The following is a 22,500-nucleotide window of genomic DNA, read 5'->3' as shown; positions in this document are numbered from 1 at the left end:
TATCTTTCTGGATTTAAAACCTAAACCTACTTCGGCATGAAGGAGGCAGGCTTTAATTATATAGATAGATAGATAGATAGATAGATAGATAAATAGATATACTGCGCCACTCTGGCTGCTGCTTTGCTGGATGGAAGTTTCGCTTGAAGTATGATGGTTCTGGGATTAAATCCTGGGAGGTACTACAGTTTTTAATCACGATTAGCACTCTACTGTGTATGTAGGTATGTATGTAAAGACAGACAGCTCGACAGACAGCTAACCAGGCAACTAGGCAGACAGACAGGGAGTCAGACAGACGGACATACAAATAGATAGATAGACAGACAGACCGATAGACTGATAGACAGATAGAGAGATATACAAACACATCAAAGACGGAACTACACTCACACAAAGCTGTAGTATCCTGCCCTCCTGTGGATTCTCTACTTCCATCTTAACCTTGATCTCCCTTTCTCCGTGCTCTTCTGGCTTCTGCCCTTTCTTCCCCACATTACCCTTCAGTAATATCCGTGCTGTATATCTAGCCTTCTCCACCCACGCTCCACTCGTCTCTCCTCCAGCCACTTCTCACTCCATCACAACAGTGGCTGCAACAGTCACTGGATGAGACAGTGATGGAGATAACCACTGACTCGATCCATACGGTCCATTGATGTATATTCTACTGTACACCCACTGATACCAGATTATTTTATTCAGCTTGGGTAGACGCTTAAATGGTAAAGGGGTTAATGGAAGCTTTGTTTAAACCCTCCAGTTCATAAAGATTCTCCCTAAGATGAAAGAAATCGTCTTGTGCTAACACGAAAAGGGAAAAATGTCATCGAAGTGAAGGGATTAACTATTACTTCTGGCTTGAGTATTAGGAACCATTTACTGTGATGAGTTTCTCTACACATAATAAAATCGTCCTTTACATAATAAAATCGTCCTTTGTAAGTTGAAATAGAGTACATAGTTTTTTCTCACTTACGGAAAAACGCTTTTTGTGATGATTTAAAGCAAACTATGACGTCTTTTGATTCCCCAGAGCATGAATGAAGAGCATTTTCGCTGGTCCCTCTAGTTCCTATACTCCTTCTACTCCAACTTGATCTAAAATTGTCATCCTGCCATCATAAACGCTGAGCTGTAACAAGATAAACACTAAAATGTGGAGCTTGTTACGAAGAAGCTCTGTGAGAAGGAGGTAGAGCTTCGGTGTTTTTTTATTCTTAAATTGAGCTGGGACGATGACGATGATGGTAACACTTTTTGCCATATTTGATGTACCGTAAATTAATGTTACTGTGCGACCGCCCTAATAATGCTTTGGAATATTCACCTAATGTTTTTTTTTTTATTCATAAGTTTGTGGTTATACATTAGTCGCCCCTATTTATGAAATCTAGGCGCTTAAATCTAGTTTCTAATTCATTCCTCTAGTCTGCGTATCTGAGTCTCTCTCTCTCTCTCTCTCTCTCTCTCTCTCTCTCTCTCTCTCTCTCTCTCTCTCTCTCTCTCTCTCTCTCTCTCTCTCTCTCTCTAAATAATAACAGCTTAGTCGTAGCACAAAATATAATTGCCCTAGTACTAAATGGAATAATTCTCTTCTAAGGTAACCCATCAATTTGACCAAAGGCGAAACTTAATGAAATATCTTGGCCAATAGGAAGTTTAATGACCGATATTTTTTACTGGGGTAATTATGGAAGTGCTTAAGACTCTCTCTCTCTCTTTCTCTCTCTCTCTCTCTTTCCGTCTCCGTCGCATACCCTTCCCATTATTTTTCCTTCTTCTTCATTTTTTCATTCTCCATTTGTCTTCTCCTTTACTCCTCATCTCCTCCCCAGTTTCTCCCTATCTCCTTATCGTCTCATTCTCCTTCACTGTCTCTCTCTCCATTTTCCCGCCCACATCTTCACTCCTCTACTTTCTCTCCTCCTTCCAATTTTTGCTATATTTCCTTTCTCCTTCCATCACTCCTCCCCATTTTGTCCTCTACATCTCTCCTCCATCTCATTCTCCCCATTTTCTCTCTCCATCTCCTCCTCTCATTCCATCACTCCTCCCCATTTTGTCCTCTACGTCTCTCCTCCATCACATTCCTCCCCATATTCTCTCTCCATCGCCTCCCTACCATTCTCTCTCCCGTCTTCCCTCCCTTCATACCCCCATTTTCACCCCACCTCCCCGTCCCTTCCACATCCTCTCAATGGCCGCTTCTGCTCCTCATAAAACGCTCGTATACTCAAGTTTGCAGAACATAAATGTGGTAAAGTCGCCATGAAAATTGGCTGTTTACTGCCCAAAATTTCCCCAACTCGTGATTGATCGACCCGGAGTGACGTCAACGGAAGTCTTAGCCCTGATTGGCCGAGTCTCCCAATGGCTGAGTAGCGCAGGTCGTTATAATTGGGGTTTCAGAGACGGTGTTTTTATTTCATGTTGAAGGCAGGGGGTGAGGGCTGAAAGGCTACGTCAGTCATCTCTGCTAAAAAAAAAAATAGATAAATAAAAATAAACAAATGAATAAATAAATGAAGGAGGGCCCAGCTAATTATCCATTCATTACAATATGCGTAATAAATTGCATTAAATCCTTTGTCAGACTACTCCTGAATTAAATAGTTTGCTGTTTCCTTAAATTTAATAACTACTTGTATCAGTAATTACTATTTAGGGATGACGCAGATGCCAATAACATCATATACATATACTTTCACTTCTAAGTAGTACAGGGGCTATGTCTATCTGTCTGTCTATTGCCAGACGCCTAAATCCCGTAAGGGGTGGCCACAAACAAATCCCCTCCATGTCGCCTTGTCCAACGCCCTTTCACTGCCCAGCTCCCAGCTCACACCCCCCCTCTCTCATATACCTCTCCACTCCATCCCTCCATCTCATCCTCGGCCTCTGCCTCCCTCTCCTCCCCTCCACCTCACGGGCATACACTTTCATCGTTAGTATGTCGCTCTCCAGGGGCTCTGTGTTGGGGATATTATGTGGCCTCATGTGACAAAGGAATTTTTTATAAAGGCTACAACATACCCCTGTAGGTCGAAAAGTCTGTCTTAAAAAAAAAAAAAGAAAAAAGAAAGAAAGAATCGTCTTGGTATAAGAGCATATAAGACAATTAAACCCAAACCACGTCGTCGTATTGATGTGGTTGAGTTAATATGGATAGCAAAACATAGGAAGCCTCTCTCAGTTTATGAATTTAGCTACCAGAGAGCAGTGATAAACTGAAATGTGGAATAGTAGGCGAAATAATATCCCTCAGTATACGCTCCTTAGTCGAAATGTCATGAAAAACTTACATAATATTCTGGAAAATGAGATAGACTTCCAAGGTTTCATCGCTGGATGTCGAAAGTCGTCGGTCACTTTCTCGTGTATTGTTATGAAGTGGATCATTATGAATCATTATATGAATTGGAACTGCATATCTTAGGTCAGCGATGCACAAAAGGAGGAGACACTGAAGGGACAGAGTTGTTAGAAATTATACTGTTAAAAGGGATATGAAAAAAAAAATAATAATAATAATGACCATCAGCAATAACGGGAAGTTTACATCGACCATAAGGGGAGCCGGCGATGATGGCAGATGTGCAAGATGAAACCATAAGAGGCCAGTTTGAGAATTTTTAGACTTGTCAGACAACCCCTTCCCCTCCTCTCTTCCATTTCATCTTTAACGCCCCATCATCCGTTTTCCTCAACATCCACTTTTCCTTCTCACCATTGTCTTTCTTCCATTCTCTCTCTTCTCTCCTTCCATCTCCTCCCACTTCTCTCCCTCCTCCCTTTCTCCGTCCCTTTCCTCTCCTCTTCCTCTTTATTTCCTCTTCCTTTCCTCTTTCTCTCTCAGTCCTCCTCCTCTTGCTCCTCCCTCACCCACCCGCCCCTCACATCGTCAAAGTTCGCCTCTAGTGATACTTATAAACTTTTTATTTTTGGCCTACCTGTGTATGAGATTGATTAATTACACTTTCATTTTTATTTTTCAGGTGTCAAACAATTCACATGCAAACTGGAGGACTATTAATATGAAAAATTAAAAAAAAAAGTTGATAGAAGTTAACTGCTAAGAAGACTTGTTCACCCAGGAAACTAAGATTTCTAATGAACACGAATCCTCTGATCCTCTTCTGCTTCTTCGATATGTTTAACACAAGAGTAAAGTTTCACCACATTTCAGAAAATAAAGATGGTCTCAAGTCTAAAAGTAATGTGAGAAAATCGTTTGTGGTTTGTCCGGGACACATCTTAAACTTTTGATTATATAGGCTACTAGAGAGAGAGAGAGAGAGAGAGAGAGAGAGAGAGAGAGAGAGAGAGAGGGAGAGAGAGAGAGAGAGAGAGAGAGAGAGATGCAAAGAGGGGGAGACAGAGACTTTTTGATAAAGTTTGGAAGACAGTTATTATAATTTATCTCGTTCCTGCTCTCTCTCTCTCTCTCTCTCTCTCTCTCTCTCTCTCTCTCTCTCTCTCCCAAATCAATTAGTTACCAAGGATGATGAAGAGGGGAAGGGATATTAAGGAATTATGGGGTGAAAGTTTTAAGTGTTTACCGCATCTTCAATTTATGGCCAATTGCCTTGCTACCTCTGTTACGTCTTCCTGAGTAATTAACGACGAGAACTAGGTCAGTAATTTCCGAGGGGAGAATAAATAAACCTTCTAATGTCCGGAATAACTCTAGCAATTTTTTCTTCCCCCTGACGCCAGATTATTATTGTAATTTGAGAGGGAGTCATTGGAGTTATAAATACTGCTAACATTTAACCATCTCATGATCGGAAGAAGTCTAGTATTCTCTCTCTCTCTCTCTCTCTCTCTCTCTCTCTCTCTCTCTCTCTCTCTCTCATATTCATAACCTACCTCACACCATACTCCATCGCCTCCCGCGTGTGAGGTCGCCTAGTAATAACTGCTTTTAGAAAGAGAGAGAGAGAGAGAGAGACAGAGAGACAGAGAGAGAGAGAGACAGACAGACAGACAGACAGACAGCAATATTAATAACTCCTCTATTTGGCTAGCAATAACAAAACTTTTCCCCCTCTTTCTCTTAATTACTTCTCTCTCTCTCTCTCTCTCTCTCTCTCTCTCTCTCTCTCTCTCTCTCTCTCTCTCCTTCCTTGCTTCTTTCCCCATTTTTCACTCCATATTTTGTATTTCCTTATCTCCCTCTCGTGATCATTCTAAATATTCTACTTCCATCAGTAAATATATGTAATTCTCTCACTACTTCTGTGTTTTACGTGAAATTGGGAAACTCCTTAGCAACTCTTCTTTAGCGATTTTAGTAACTCTTTAGAAATTTTAACTTTCGTAGTGATTTTAGGAACTCTGCTTTAGCGATTTTAGCAGCTGTTTCGTAGCGATTTTAGTATCTTGAGTGATTTCAGCAACTCTTCTTTAGCGATTTTAACAACTCTTTATTGATTTTAGCAACTCTAGCTATTTTAGCAGCTATTCTATAACAATTTAAACATTTCTTTAGCGAGTTTAGCATCTTGTTTAGCGGTACTAGCGACTCTTTTACGATTCTGGTGGAGTTAGGAAGATATATAACATTTTTTCCTCTGTTATTGCTTTTCCATATTGCCCCTTGATGTTCACTTTTACGTCACTAGCCTTTATGATCTACAAAATTCTCGCAAACACGTCACAAAACTTCAGTATAAACAAAGAATCAGTAATTATCATGCCCAACTCTCACATCGTATCCAAAAAACACATCTTCAATTTTAAAACAAAGGAACACGTATACACTGATAGAATTCTGAAACAAGGAAGGTTATATTAAAAAAAGAAACAATTGTCATTCTATTAACATCAGGATAATTATAGACGAATCAAGCTTACTAATAATCCAGTATAATGAAATGAACAATATCGTTACCTGTGCACAGTTCCACCCTAATCCACACCAGATATTAACTCATTGCCACCGCTTAATCCAGGCTTAATAATACTTCCAATGATTGCAACATTATCAGTGCAGTTTTGATCATGCCTCTGCTTAATACCAACTTAATATGTGTGCCCGAAACCACTCATTGCCTCTTAACAATCTTAAAAATAGGATGTAATAATTCAGTACGCGTTATCGTATTCCAGACCTGATAAAAGAGGAATCATTTTTACTTACGAAACAGACACATAAGCAGAAATCAGTTCATCTTAGCATTAACAATAGGGAAATTAGTTGCTCTTGGGTGTATTGTGAGCGCGATAGGGAAGAAATATTAACACTTTCTATATCTTCAGCCTAATGAGATGAGAAATAATAATGAAAAAAGATAATAAAGAAGCATTTCAATTTTCCATAATTCCAAGATAGTCAGACGAGAAGCAATAATGAAATTGGATAATAAAGAAGCATTTAAACTTTCAGTAATTCCAAGATAGTCAGGGGAAAAACATTAGTAAGCATAATCAGGAAAAAATCTATATGCTTTCGATAACTCTAACATAATCAGACGAGAAACAGTAATAAAAACAAGACATATTTATACTCTCGATAACTCCAAAATAAACAAAAAACAGCAATATAAATCTAAACATAATAAAAAAATCATTCATACTTTCGGTAACTCCAACATTATTAGAGGAAAAACAATTATAATTCTGCTTAATGCCAGCTTAAGCCCCTCATTTAGAAGACTTTATTCCTGGACAACATACATAAAGAATATTAACCAAATATTCCTATAAATGTCCTCATAACGCTACAGTATTATTAGTTAAAAAATGGTGTTTCGTTATAGTTTTTTGCTGATATTACCTTTAGTTTGATTACGAACGGATTAGTAATTAATATACTGGAATGAGAACAAATGGAAGTATGGACAGGTGGTCATGTATACAACCGAAGCTGAAGAGTTTATAATACAACTTCTGAGACACTACAGTATATATACTTCCAAGATTAAAGCGAAGGAGATTTTTTTTTTTTTATGCCAGGAAGAAGGAACCAAAGGCCAGGAGCCCGCAAGACTGTTCCCTACAAGAAAACAAAACAAAACAAGATAATAGGGAGCTAATTTCAAGATCTGTTTATTTTGACACGCCTGGACACTGCGTTTCAAAGATTGGAGGTCATAGGCAGTAAGAAATATAGACAGAGGAAGACAGTTCCAGAGTTGACCTGTTGCATGCATGAAGAACTGGGAGTAACGGTTAACTCTTGCGCACACCAGCTGGAGTGAATACCAAAAAAATACAGAAAAAAGAAAAGAAAAACGAAATGATCAGTGATAATAGTTGCAACGGAGATGTATTATTGTTGTTGTTGTTCTTTTTCATATTATTATTATTAGTAGTAGTAGCAGTAGTAGTAGTAGTAGTAGTAGTAGTAGTAGCAGCAGCAGCAGTAGTAGTAGTAGTAGTGGTGGTGGTAGTAGACGTAGAAGTAGTAGTAGTAGTAGTAGTAGTAGTAAGTAGTAGTAGTAATAGCAGCAGTAGTAGCTGCACGCGATGGACTGCAGGCCGATGTTGCTCTTCTTCCGCAATCCATTAGTCTCATTTTGAAGGATGGAAAGGGGATTGAGGCACATCTGTATAGCCTGGCCGCTCCACCGTCCTTCATATCTGTGCCACCACCTGAAGGCGTCTTTTTCCAGATCAGGGGGTTAAGCAAAAGAAAATTAACCCCTACAACCAAAAGACATCTTAATTTTACATTTATTATTCTCAGACGACTTAATTCACCTTAGAAGAAGCTGTTCAGTCCTGAGAGGTTAGATTTCATTAACCCCTTCAGTACCACGACACTCTTCTTAGCCTAGTATTATCTGGAAACAGCAGGAACAAAGAAGAAAGGGATGTTGGTGATGGTGGTGATGATGATGATGATAATGGTGGTGGTTGTGGTGGTGATGATGGTGGTGTTGGTGGTGGTGGAGGTGGTGGTGATGGTGGTGTTGGGTGATGATGATGATGGTGGTGGTGGTGGTGGTGGTGGTGGTGGTGGTAGTGGTGATGGTGGGGGTGGTGGTGGTGGTGATGATGATGTTGATGGTGGGGATGGTGGTGATGGTGGTGATGGTGGTAAAGACGCATCCTTGAGGTGTAGTGGTTAATGAATAAGACCTCTTCCCTCTCGCATGCTAACCCCCACTTGAGAGGCAAGGTACAAGCGCTATTTCCGACTTGGGCTATGAAAGAAAGTTTGGGTTTAACTTCTTGGCTTCTTTCACACCCCACACAGGCTCTAAGGACACGACTTTGCGGCTACAATTGGACGGAGAATGAGAAAGAATGAGGGAGGTGGAGAGAGGGTAGGGGAGAGAGGGGGAGGGAGTAGGAAGAAATGGAGAATGGAAGAAAGAGAGAGAGAGAGAGAGAGAGAGAGAGAGAGAGAGAGAGAGAGAGAGAGAGAGAGAGAAGAAAAGAATGGGTAGGAAGGAGAGATAAAGTGAGGGAAAAAAGGAGATGGGAGGAAGGGAGAAGTAAAGAAGGGGTGGGGGAGAGGAAATAATGAAGAAAGACGAGGAAGAGGAGGAGGAGAAGGAGAAGGAGGAGGAGGAGGAGGAGGAGGAGGAGGAGAATAGTAACGAAGTGAGCGACCTGACTGAAAGTTGAACTGGAGGGAAATGAGAAAGATTGAAACAGGGAGGGGAAAGAGGGAGGAAAGAGTGAGAGAAGGACAAGGATTGAAGGAAAGGAATTAAGAAAGAGGAAAAGGAGATGGAAGGGAAGGAGAGGAAAGGAAAGAAATTAGGTAAAAATGTGGGAAGGGAAGAGGAGGGAAGATAGAGTGATAATTGACTGCACAAGATGAAGAAGTGAGAGAACAGGGAAGGAGTTAGAGGATGGAGGGAGAGAGGGAGGGAGGGACGAACGGATGGGCCGACGAAAAAATTGGAAGGAAAATGAGAAGACTGAGAAAAAACAAATGAAGGAAAGATCACTTGAATGAGAGAAAGCTTTGAAAAGAAATGGAGGATAAGACTAGGGCAATGAGGATAGGAGAAAGAATGGGGGAGGAAATTACTGAATGATTTTCTTGCACCTTTCCGACGAATTTATTTTTCTTTCTCATTTCCTACGAATTTATTCATCTCAAACGTTCAAAAGATGGGGGTTAAAAAAAGCCTTCATTTATCCCTAACAGTGATACATCTCCTGCATTGAATAAGATTTTCTAGAGTAAATATAGACTAAATTTAAACGCCACTGCAGAGAAGAGTCCATTTATCTCTCTGTCTTTCCTTATCTTTCTCCTTTCTAAGTCTCCTCTTCGCACAAAGGAATGCATCCCTATTTTTTCACGTCCTTGACCCCTTTAGTGTGACGACGTCTTTTTTCACTGATTTCCTTGCAGCTTGATGAGAGATTTTTCCGGAAGGCAAGGGTAGGATTACAGCCTTCATTAACCCTTTCGTTATTTAATCTCCCCCGGATATAAAGTAAATTTCCGGGAGGTAAAAAGAAAAGTGGAAATAACGCAGTGGGGATGAGGAAACGTTTTCATATTGGAAACGTTTTTATCTGTAATGTTTTCACCTCTAAGTCTCCTCACAGTTGGTGGTGACATCTTACAAGAAAATTCATCCTCATATTCTATTCCCTTAAGTGCCCCACCAAAATGGTCAAGCGACTTTTGCTGTATTTTTCAACATTTTCTTTCTGTGTGTATTTTTGTGTGTACCTCTGTATTGGCAGGGAGAGTGACAAATGTTCGCGCATGTCTTTTTATTTTTTCTCGGATAGTTTGAGTTCGTGTGTGTGTGTGTGTGTGTGTGTCTGTGTGTGTGTGTGTGTGTGTGTGTGAGAGAGAGAGAGAGAAAGAGAGAGAGAGAGATGTGCATAAATACCAGGTGAATATACACACCACACCTGAATATATCAACAGTTTGCATCTAGGTATATTAATTGTTACCTGCAGTGACGTATGTTATGAAAAATTGAGATTAACAGCCTTTATAGCAGTTTTTTATTTCGCTATTTATTTTACATATTACAACGTTGGGTCTGGTTAGTACTTGGATGGGTGACCGCCTGGGAACACCAGATGCTGTTGGCATAACGTTCTCCCTACGTGTCAAGTGGGGTTGGTGGAGGATTAGTGCCCCTTCCTGTAAAACAATTAACTCTAAGCCCTTGGTCACCCCGTTTGGGATACATGGCGTCTGGCAATGAATGAATGAATGAAACAACTTAATTTCCACTTAACCCCTTCAGCATCATAACATCTTTGACTTCCGCTACCGGCAGATGATTTTATTCAGCTTAGAGGGATTACCTGTTTCGAGATAAAGAACCAGAGGATTTCCTGGTGTTTTCTGCAGCATGTGGTTCAGTGGATTTAGGCGCTCCAGCTGGATTGAACCGTAAGGGTGTTAAAATCAGAGGAGTGACTGGGATTCTTTTTCTCACACAAGGCCACGCACGGGAAAGTACCTAGGCTCGTGTTCTCGTCAGGTAAAGGAGCTCCCTAACACCTCTTCCTTATCGATTTATTTTTGGATACGGCCGATTGATAACGTGTAAGAGAGAACAGGATTTTATAACATGATTTTTTTTTTGTGTGTGTGTGTTCATATACCTGTAGATGCCGTGCCTTGGAAACATTTTCAAGTAAGCAGAGGTAGACAGGGAACAATATAGAATTCTCGTGTGTTGCAGGGACGGCTACCTTGCATCGTTGTCAACTTCCCATAAACCTTTCATGGTTCACAGTCTCCTCGTTTTTTTATATCCATTGCTTTCGTGGTTAATTAGCAGTGTCAGAAGGCAGTCAGTATGTCCACATTTCTCATACTAGCAGACCAAGTCGTCCCCGCAAGACACAAGATGCCTCAAGGTGAGTCAATGGGGCGCAATATACGGACCATCCTCTGTAAGAATGGAAGTATGCGTAGATGGTAATTCAATGGAGGGGTTCATAGGGGTCTTCGTGGGTTTCTTGCGTGTGTGTGTGTGTGTGTGTGTGTGTGTGTGTGTGTGTGTGTGTGTGTGTGTGTGTGTGTGTGTGTGTGTGTGTGTGTGTGTGTGTGTGTGTGCGTGCGTGCGTGCGTGTGCGCCCGTGCGTGAGCATACCTGTGCACATCATGTGGCCATGTGTGTCTTGTTTGCGGTGCGTGTGTGCGTGCGTGCGTGTGTGCCGTAAGACGACAACAGTTGATTTTAATGAAAATTCCAGGAGAAATCCTTGTACGAGTATATCGGAATCTGAGCAAATGTATACCTGGATTAAGCCTTTCACCCAGCTGACGTAAGACACGCTAAAAATAACTACCCAGAAGCTTAATGCCAGGGAACTAAACAAAACAGTACACACTCAAAATAAAATTGCTTTGAAAGTTGAATAGAGCTGAGCAAGCTGACGTACCAAGACTTAGCTCACTCTTTTACTCAGCCCTCTTTTGTTACCAGCTTACCTTCGTGTTGCGTGGAATCACAGATGACACGTGTACAGCTTATACAATAGGGACACACAGCATAACACATAATTTAGCACTGCACGTACCCATGCTACGTTAAGACTCACACACATCAACGGCATAGGGTATCAATGGGACGTCCTCATAAGGGCGGTTACTTATCATCATCACCATCATCATCCCTAACTGTCTCCACTCCTACTCGATTCCCTTCACTCTCTCTCCCTGACCGAAACATTTAGCACCGTGCAAGTGGATTCCATCTCTTTCCAGTTTCCAGGAACGCTTTATTTTTTCGTTCGCCTCCTTCTAACTCGATTCCAGGCCTGATATGTGTACAATTTCCGAATCTCCGAGGGAAAAACTCAACTCGAAAAATGAGACATGGCTAAATATGTCCAGATTTTGGGGAGTGAGGGCATTTTGGAAGAGTGAGGTGGTGGCAGAGTGAATTTTTAGACATTGAGTTTTGGCAGAGTGAGTTGGTGGACAGCGTGGTGGTGGAAGAGTGAGTGATGGAAGAGTGCGTGTTGGAAGAGTGAGGTCAGTGATGGAAGGGTGGGTGTTGGCAGAGTGAGTGCTGGAAGAGTGAGTGGTGAAAGAGTGTCCTGGAAGAGCGAGTTGGTGGAGGGTGAGTTCTTGGAGTGTGAAATGGTTGAAGAGTGAGGTGTTAACAGGATGAGTGAAGGAAGAGTAAGACAATGTTGGAAGAGGGAGTGTGTTGGAAGAATGAGGTGTTGGAAGAGGGAGTGTGTTGGAAGAGTGTGGTGTTGGAAGAACGAGTTGTTGGAAAGTAAAGTGGTGGAAAAGTAAGGCCAGTGATGGAAGGGTGGATGTTGGAAGAGTGAGTGGTGGGAGAGTGAGGTGTAGGTGGGAGTGTGAGTTGGTGAAAGAGTTAGATTGTGGAAGTCATAACTACACATGTCTGTTCTGTCTATCTATGTCTGTCTGTCTGGCTGTCTGTCTATCTATGTTGGTCATCTGTATTCCTCTGTTTGTCGGTCGGTCTATTTTACAGTGGGTTTCTCGCACTCCAGATAAAACCGTCTGATAACACAATAAAAAAATAAAGTCTTCGTTCTAAAATGTTTAATATCTTCAGGGCAAGCTATACTTTGTTTTTTATTTCCTTGAGGTATAGTTAAAAAAAAAATTACAACAATCTTCCCAGTTCCCTCCGAAGAATATTGACATCTGGCGAAATACAGTAGAAAACTTATCTCCACTAGTGCGTGTTTCTCTCTCTCTCTCTCTCTCTCTCTCTCTCTCTCTCTCTCTCTCACCTATTGTCTCATCCCTGCTTCCCTCCCTACCTCAACCCTTAAATCCCAGTGTCTCTCCCCTTCCCTGTCTCTTTCTTCTCCTCCCTCTCCTATTCTCTCTCTCTTCAATCCCTCCTTCTCTCGCTCCCTGCTAAATCCTTCCCTTCCCAACCCCCCTACCCTCTCCTCCCCTCCCAATCTCACCCCTTCCTTACCCTCCTCTGCTAAATCCTTCCCTCTCTCACTGCTTCCTTTCCCTCCTCGACTAATCCCTTTTCCTCCTCTTTCTTCTCCTCGTCTCTTCCATTCTTCCATTTTCCCATCCTTCCCTCCATCCTCTCCCTCTCCTTTCCCCCGTCCCCTTCCCTTCTTCCCCTTTCTCCTCCTCCCTCCCTTTATCCTCTTTCCTTCCTCCCTTTCCCAATCCTTTCCTCCATACCATTCCCTTCTTTCCTCCCTTGCTTCCTCTCGCCATCCTCTTCCCTACCTCTTCCCCTCCTATCTTCCAACTTCTCTCCTCCTCCCTTCCCTTCTCTCCTCTCATTCTCCCTCCCCTTCCCTTCTCCTCTCTCATCCCTCCTCCCCTTCCCTTCTCTTTCCTCCACCTCCGTCCCTTCCCTTCCCTCTTCTCCTCCCTCCCTCCATCTCCATCCTTTACTTTCTCTCCCTCTCCCGCTCCTTATATATTTCCTCCACTGCCTTACAAATTACCATAACCAATATAGTTCATTTGTTCACGCGGAACCTTGTTTTGAAGCGGCCCAGTCAGTCAGTCACACCTTAAGGGGTTTCGAACGTCAAGGTGTTTCACTCCCGTAGACGTTCGTGACGCCAATTAATGCTGTCATTGTCCCACAGTAGTCTCGTACCCAACATTCACTTACACATCTAACATTCATTTACTTAACACTTATATACATCAATAACATCCACTTACAGCACTTTAATCACTAACATCTGTAACTTATTCACTTAACCTCTCGAATCCACTGATATCTTTTCTAAAGTATTCTAGTCTCATTAAGACGATTTTATTCAGTTTAGGAGAGACTTTACACCTGGGTTAGTTCGATTTAGTCTTCATCTGCACCGTATCTAAAAGACGTTCATCCCATGTTTTAAAGAATTCGGTGTTAGTAAGAGTAAAATAAATCATCGGAGAGAGAGGTTAAAAATATAATTCCCTTCACTTTTCACGTGTCCGTATTCTCATCGGTTAAGGACGCTCCCTAACACCTCTTCCATAGCGATTTATTTCTGGATATGGCTGGTAAATGTCCTGAGTTATTTATGCAGAGTTTGACGGTATTGGAATGACATGAAACAAGAGGATATGGCTGGTTAATGTCCTTTTCCAAGTTATTTATGCAGAGTAGGATGATATTGGAAGGATTTATGTAACAGAACAGTAAAGTGTAATAAACAAAATCAATCGCTAAAGAAAAGGTGTTAGGGAACTTCCTCAACAGACAAGAATACCGCCCTTGCTCGTAACCCCCTACAAACAGAGGCTCAAGTGGATGGAAATCGTTTGTCGGAAGCAGAGAAAAAAAAAATACTTCTTTCGCTCTAATTTGGCCTAAAATTGCCCCCTCTCCATCCTGACTGCTGAGGTGTAGCACTAGATTAACACTAGAATATGGGGCTAGTCACGAAGAAGTGCTGTGGGAGGGATGTAGAGCCGTAAAGAAAAAACTTCAGATTTGAGTAACGTGGGCAAGAAATAGTAAGAATAAAAATAATGTATAAGAAAAGATCGCTTATTATATACTCAGTGGGACTTACCTTAGGAAGAGAGAGAGAGAGAGAGAGAGAGAGAGAGAGAGAGAGAGAAAGTCAGGTAAATAAGTGAGGCAGAAGACGAGAAGGAAGGAAGGAAAGGCAGGAAGGAAGGAAGGACGGAAGGAAAGGAATGGAAGGAAAGGAAAGAAGGAAGGGAGTAGGGTTAAAAGTATGGAACGAGGAAGAGGTGGTGTATACATAAACCACACAGACGTAGGGGTCCAATCTAGGCAATTCGGCCGTATAGTTGATATGCTGTTATTGCTACACTAAAGAAGGGTTAAATTGTAGTCTCTCTCTCTCTCTTTCTCTCTCTCTCTCTCTCTCTCTCTCTCTCTCTCTCTCTCATTCTGCAGTGAGAGGTCTTAATTCAATTAAGTAAGATCTCTTGTACGTAAGTGGCTGAATGAGAGAGAGAGAGAGAGAGAGAGAGAGAGAGAGAGGGAGGGAGGGAGGGGGGAGGGATGTGAGAGACAGGGAGATAATGAGGGGGAGCTGGAGGAGACAGGCAGGGAGGAGAAGAGTAAAGAATGGAGAGGAAGAGGGTTCAAAATAATAGAGAAGACAGAATTAGGAGAGGAAGAGGAGGAAAGAAGAGGCAGTAAAGAGGTAAGAAGGGGAGGCTGAGAGAGACAGAGAGAGGAGGGAGAAAAATGCCTCTGAAATATTTATCTTCATCGTGAAGTGGGGAGAAGGAGAGAATCCAGAAGAGGAAAGGTAGGATCATTATCATCATCATCATCATCATCATCATCATTACTGCTATTACTACTACCACCACCACCACCGTCCTCACTATAATCACCATCATCACCGTCATCATCACCATCATCATCACTGTCATTATCATCATCATTATCACCATACCACCACCACCACCACCACCACCACCATTATCATTATCATAACTACAATCACGAACATCCTCACCATCATCATTACCATAATTACCATTACCACCATCCACACTATCGTTATCATCATTATCACCACCATCACTACCCCACGATCACAACCACCATCATCACCACCACCACTACCTCCAACATCACCATAACCACTATCACCACCACCATAACACCATTCTACTAATTCGATTCTCAGTTTGGACAGAGTTTTAAGAAAATTTTTTCGTACAGTGTTCCTTTTCACCCAAACGTACAATTAGGGACCTAGATATAACAATGACTGTCATGAGGTTTGTTCTAGGGAAAGATTAGGACTTGGAAATTTATGTACCTGCCTATATCCATCTCGCCAACTTCACTGTCGAGTTGTAGGGATAGATTGACTCTGGTATATGATGCAAGTCATGAAGTGCTGTGTGAAGGATGCAGAGACCTAATATTGTCTTTTTCTGCCACTGAGCTACGTGAAATACGCTGAAGAGGACAAAGATCTTTGCCAGGTTGGAGTGAAAGCAGTATAGAAGACAGGAATCAATGTAACCCTTCTGTGTCTTCTTTCTATTCACCTCTTAGTCCCGTATACTCATGAGCTTAGAAGGCAGCCTAGCACCTATTTGTGAGCGATTTATCTTGAATATTATATTTCAGTTTTCTGTTACTTCCTGTTTATATTCTTTTAACACATCCATGGTGCTGGAGAGGGACGCCTTCATGTGGTGGCACTGATATAACTTGGCTGTAGAGCTGTGTGCTTATATAAACGTCCCTCAAAGTCCTCCCTATCCCCCATAAGGAGATGGTGAACTGCAGGAGGAGAACAAGTTGAGCCTGCAGTCTACTGAGTTCACTTCTCAGATGAACCTGGAGCTACTACTACTACTACTGCTACTACTACTACTACTACTACTGCTGCTATTTCTACTACTACTATTTCTACTACTACTGTACTTCTGCTACTACTGCTGCTACTACTACCGCATAATGTAAAAAGGAGAGAATTTTTACGTGCCATACACAAAAGTAAATTTGTAAGGAAGGTTAGAAGACTCCAGTAACCAAGGAGACTGTGCATGGGCTGGATAGAAAAAAAAAACACATAGACAAAAATATATAACAAGAAAGGACTATAGACGCGCATAAATAGCCAAGAAGAAAGCGTTTGGTAAGTGAATGTGTGGGTATATGGGGTATGGAAATTTAAGAAGCAATGGAAGTAGTGAGGGACAGAAATGGAGATAAGTGTAGAAATAGTTGGCGTGGAGAGAGAGAGAGAGAGAGAGAGAGAGAGAGAGAGAGAGAGAGAGAGAGAGAGAGAGAGAGAGAGAGAGACAGACAGACAGACAGACAGACAGACAGACAGAGAGACAGACAGACAGACAGACAGACAGACAGAGACAGAGACAGAAGACAGACAGAGACAGATGGGGGGGGGTACTGCGTGGGAGGGAAAGATTGACATTTGAAAAGTAAACTAACATTGTGGGAGTTGGAGAGAGAGAGAGAGAGAGAGAGAGAGTTGCACCCATTTTTAAAGTTAGAATTCAACTAAATGGGGTCTGTCCCACACATATTATGAATTACACATTAACGAGGATTGTACATGTGGAGAGGGGCGGAGAATTTCAAATGTTTGGATAATGAGTGACTGAATGTGTGCTGCAATTTATTCCGCATTTCGTACAGATTTTTCCAATTATATCATTTTCCTGTTACTATTTTTGATGGTGATGATGATGATGATGATGATGATGATGATGGTGACGATGATGATGATGATGATGGTGATGAAGAGGGGGAGGAGAATGACGACGACGACGATGATTATGATGATGAAAATGATTATGAAGGAGGAGGAAGGGCAAGAGGAAGATGGTGATCATGACGAACATGAAATTGATGATAATGAACAGAAACAAGGATGATACGTGTTAATGATGATGATGGTGATGATGATGATAGTGAATAAGATACTGCACCGTAACTGGATGAGCAAAAATACAGTACATCCCTCACTGTATACTGCAATGTACAATAAGAGCCACTTTAGGGAACAATTAGTAGTGTACACCCCTTCACATTCATTAATAGTTTTCTACACTGCCCCTCCTCACATTACCTCCATCCTGCCGTCTACCATCTCGCCACTTTTAGAACTATCTTGGTTAACCTATCGTTTCTGTGGCCACACTTGGCTCATTTATTCAGGCCTGTGTAGAACTTTTGTGAGGATAATTTTGTGCTCTGAAAAGGAGGGGGAAAAAAAGGTGAATGGAAGATATATTTAGACTGATAAGCAATATTTAATGTAACAAGAAAGCGTCAGGGAAAACATTTATACAGTGGAGAAAAAATTAACATAGGGGAAATTCAAGACCCTCTTTTTTATTTTTATTTTTATTTTTTGGTAAATTCAAGACCCATTTATTCTGAGATGCCTTCATTCACTGTCCCATAAGCAGAGGGAAAGTTATAGACAGAGAGATAATCCCATAACTGATCCATCGTGCACATGCAGAAGTGAGAGTACCGGATAAATAAAATATCCTGGAGAGAAATAAGATTAGAGTGTGTAGCTTAACGGGTGCTTCGTGCTCATCGTAATTGAGGAGGAATGCAAGTAGGCAGTTAAGAAAAGAAGCAACCATTGGAGTGAGATTAACACAGAGGGGGAGAAATGCAACACTGCGTCCATGATGCTCCAGAGCATTCTCGTTCAGCTTCCTCCTCTGCCTGACAGCATTCGTGCATGCATATTCCTTGAGTCCTTGACGCACGATGAACTGCTCGTCCAACAGGATCGCCATGCTGAGGACAACTTTGAGGACGTCGTCGATGCCGTCTTTCACCTCCATGCTGGAACTTTCCGCGATACACACCGCGATTGTCTCCTTGCCACTAGCCAGACCCACCCTGACGACGTTGCAGCTATTGCCTTCATCGTGACCGCTTTGATGAAGGGTACTGCTCCGCGCTAGTTTCCACCACCGCCCTGTTTACGCAGCCTCTCTGCACTCGTTCCCCTGCCCTCTCTGCTCTTCCCGTCTGCCACTGTCTGCCGAGCTTTGCTCTAATTTTAGAGCTTCTTTTCTGCCAGTTTCCCTGACGGGCTCTTAGTTTGCCCGTGCCCACCAGGTGTGGGTAAATATCATAACAACAACAACAACTGCGGCGAGGTGAAGAGAGAATAAGGGGACCCATTAAGAAATAAGTTGATGAAAAACCCTTTGACTTCACCCTGTACTTAGTTTCGAGAGTAACGAACATAAACGAGTAAAATAGGAACAGTAATTCTGAGTGTTACTTTATTAATTAGAAATGAGTTACAAAACGTTAGCATACTTATAAAGTAACCTAGAACAAATCAGCTGAAGGAAAAGAGTTGGGTAAGAGAATATGTGAACGGCTTACAAAATGCCTTTTCGGCAGGAAACGATAAATGTAAAAGTCGACTATAACTGCTCCACCTCTGGTGGGAAATAAACCCAGTCGTAAATATAAATATATATATATATATATATATATATATATATATATATATATATATATATATATATATATGAAAAGAAGAGTTGCGTAGCTCTGCAAGGCAGAAAAAGGGGATTTGATAAAAAATATAAATCCTCTGTAAAATTCGTTTCAGCATGTTTGCATAATCTGATGTGTCAGCCTGTGTCGAATGAAATAACAGGGTAAGACTGCTTTGAAATGGTACGATTTATCCAGGCTGAGGTGAAGACACAGGTCGTTTGGAAACAACCAGGCTTAATGTGCAAACAAACAAAGCCTATTCACTGTGCTTTTAAAGTGGAGGTTACATATTAAAGTTTAAAGCGTTATGGACTTTGCTACAAGACTCTGTTATATACTTTAACCTCTTAAGTAAGGTGGTATGGTATGTTTACGTCTTTTATTCTTGTTACCTCCATAGTTTCCCTCCATTATAGTTGTTACAAAAGATAAATGGGCACTTGAGTCAACTGGCACCGCTACTTCACTATCACAATTAATTATTCTATCACCGTCACATACACTCAATCACATTTATTCCATCTTCACTATCACCCCATCACTATCACACTCACTCACTGAATCACACTTACTCCACCCTCACTATCACTCCATCACCATCAGCTGCAGTCACTGAATCACACCTATTTCACCATGTCACTATATCTCAGTCGCGCCTTATTATCACAAGCACTCTCTGAAACACTCCCTTATTCCACCTTCATTGATACCCACCTCTTTCTACCGCCAAACGTTTTTCTTGAAGTTGGTATAAACGTTTGTACTACTGTATCTTTTCATAGTTTATTTTACCTACCATTAACATCAGTGGGAAAAAAAACTCTGATCGAAAAGACTCGGCTTTGAATATATATTTTGAACTGGAGAGGTAATATATAGTACGAGTATTTATGACCCTCCTCTACAAGGGAGGGTAATCTTGAAATCTGAATAAAATCTTTTGTTAGCATCAAGAAGAAACAGATCATCATACTGAAGGGGTTAAGAGACCGTAAACATACCCGTTCCAAGTTCACATTAAATGAGGTTTGTACTTCATGACTGTGTTTGTGTGTTGATGCTCATGAAAATAATGTACGTTTTGCATCGCCATGATTTTGCTGTGGATTGTCGGTGTGCGGGCTGCCGTGCGCCGAGGGCCAGTTCCCTCTCTGCTCGTTGTTGAAGTGAAAAAAGGAATTTGCTTCCTGCCTTACCTCTCCTACCACCGTACCCACCTCTATATTGATTTGAGGGAGAAGGTGGTGGGAGACAAGTGGAGGTGGGGTGTCGGGTGTGATGGTAATAGTGGTCTTATCTACAAGCTCGCTGTTCCCATCAGGCTGTGCCTACCTTCCCCCACTCCTCACTCCCCAGTCAAGCTTAAAGCCACACTCAGAGAGCGATACAAGACCTTCCAGAAGGTGAAGTTGACGATTGAGGGGCCAGGGAGCTCCGAGGACACCCCGAGCAGCTGCCTGCTCTATCGAGTGGTCACCATCAAAATGATTCGGCCCCAAGATCAGGTTTATCACCGTGACCTAACACAGCCCCATGACCTGACTAAATCCCATGATCTGACTCAGCCCTATGACCTGACTGAATCCCATGAACTGACTCAGCCTCATGACCTGACTAAATCTCATGACCTGACTCATCCCCTTTAACTGACAGAGCCTTATGGACCGGCTAAGTCCCTCTACTTGACTCACCAAGGGGTTACACAGCTCACTGACAAAATCGATCAAGATGACCTCACGAAGCAAAGTAACAAATAAAGTAAAGCTGTAACACAGGACAAACCAATAGAAAACTATCTGACACAACAGGATTACTAGACACAGACCAACGTGACACGAGATCTGACGGAGAACACGACATTAAACAACCCAACAGAGGACGACAAACAGGAGTGTGATCAGACAAAAGACAAAATGGCATAGCATGATGACATAACAAAGCAGAAAGACTTAAGTACAAAGAAAGTGACTGTTGCCCAGGGTATTGAGATATGGCCGGGGGAGAAGGGCAAGGGACAGGGGGTCTGCTGTCGGGCGATTCTGTGTATATTGAAGACAGTGATGGTGTTGATATTCGTCTCTGTACTCTGGGAGGACACCCAAACGTGGATAATTGGTGAAGTGTGGTGCGGGACCAACAAAGTTCTGGGATATCCTTGGTATTGGTTGTTTGTGCTGTGTTTCTTGAAACTGCTGGGTTTGCTGTTTGGACTGATGATCGTGCTGGGTGACAATGGTCTGGTGAAGCCATGTCACATTAGCTAAGCTACTGTGCACTGGAGGTATTGCAGTTATTGTCAGCTGGCCGTGCCCCCCACTGCGTTCCATTGTCCGTTCTGTGGTGGTTGTGTACCAGGCTGCTATCACCACTGCCCCCCACTCACAACCTGCATCACACCTGTAAATAAACACTGGTATATTCTCCTCATGGCAACTGGCATCACTGGTCTGCTTATTGAGGTGGTCTCGGCCAATAAGGCTTTGCACTGTTTGGGAGCGGATGGAAATACTTACTTGTGTAGTGATCTGCATCATGTCTGGAGAATACCAGTACTGATAGGGATGGCACTACACACAATGTTTGCACCACCTGCCGGGATATTTTGGGAACCAGAATTATTCCCTAGAGAATTCTTCAGGGTAATTACCCCGCTGGCTGCACCTGCCAATAATGACAAGGTAACAACAACCTTCCACCAACTGTGCACACTGTCTCACGAGCCTTACTCCCTGCTGTTCCACCCTGGGGCCAGCGCTACAGTGGAGGTGGGCGGTGAGATCGTGTGGTGCCCGCGCCCCGGCTGTGGCACACTGGCCAACCCCTACTGGGTGAAGAGGGACGAGGGTGATGTGATGGAGTGTAATATTTGCCAGACCGCTTTCTGTCTCCCAAACTCCTCCAAGTGCAGGCAGCTGGAGATGCAGGATGTTCACTGTGTTGTGGGCAAGGCAGGGACCCGACCACTAGTGGTGGTGGTCGTTGACACGCACTTCCCTCCGCTGGGAACCGACATTATTGCCTGGTCCGAATCTGACTTGTCTCTCCATGTGGAGGTCATGGTTTGTAAACAGACAACCCACAGTCCACCCAAGAGCAGATGCCAGCTGCCGTTTTTGGTCCGGCAAGGATGGCTGTTAGTGGCAGAACGGGGTGGCAAGCTGGTGGTGGTGTGGGACCGCAAAGAACGCCCTCACTACAGTATCCTGGAGGCACTGGTGGAAGCGACGAAGCACGTGGTGACTGAGGTGATTGCAGTGGGAATTGCAGCCGAACCATTGCAGCATCCAGTGCTCGTGAGTGGCCTGGAACGGACTGGTGGTGTGCTGAGGGTGGTGGAGGTGTGGGTGGATGTGGTAAAGCATCTGAAGAATCCCACCTTCCTCCCCTGGGGTGTGAGGGCTGTGCTGGTGCTCAAGTGCACGCCAGGGGTGGTGCTGGGGAGAGCATGGGGTCGCGGAGTGACCTGGGAGAGTGTGGGTGTGAGTCTGGCATGTCTGGAGGGAGAGCCACTGGTGGGGCTGGATCTGTGGCTGAATCACACTGATCTGGCAACAAGCACCTGTCTCACTGACCCAGATGAACACCAGGTTCACATCCAGTTCCAGCTCACCTACACGCACACCGATGGCCGCTCCA

Source organism: Coenobita brevimanus, chromosome 79, assembly GCF_032717465.1.
Source record: "Coenobita brevimanus isolate Jiangsu-jjx chromosome 79, ASM3271746v2, whole genome shotgun sequence".
NCBI classification, from domain to species: Eukaryota; Metazoa; Arthropoda; class Malacostraca; order Decapoda; family Coenobitidae; genus Coenobita; species Coenobita brevimanus.
Note: the sequence above shows the minus strand (reverse complement) of the source record.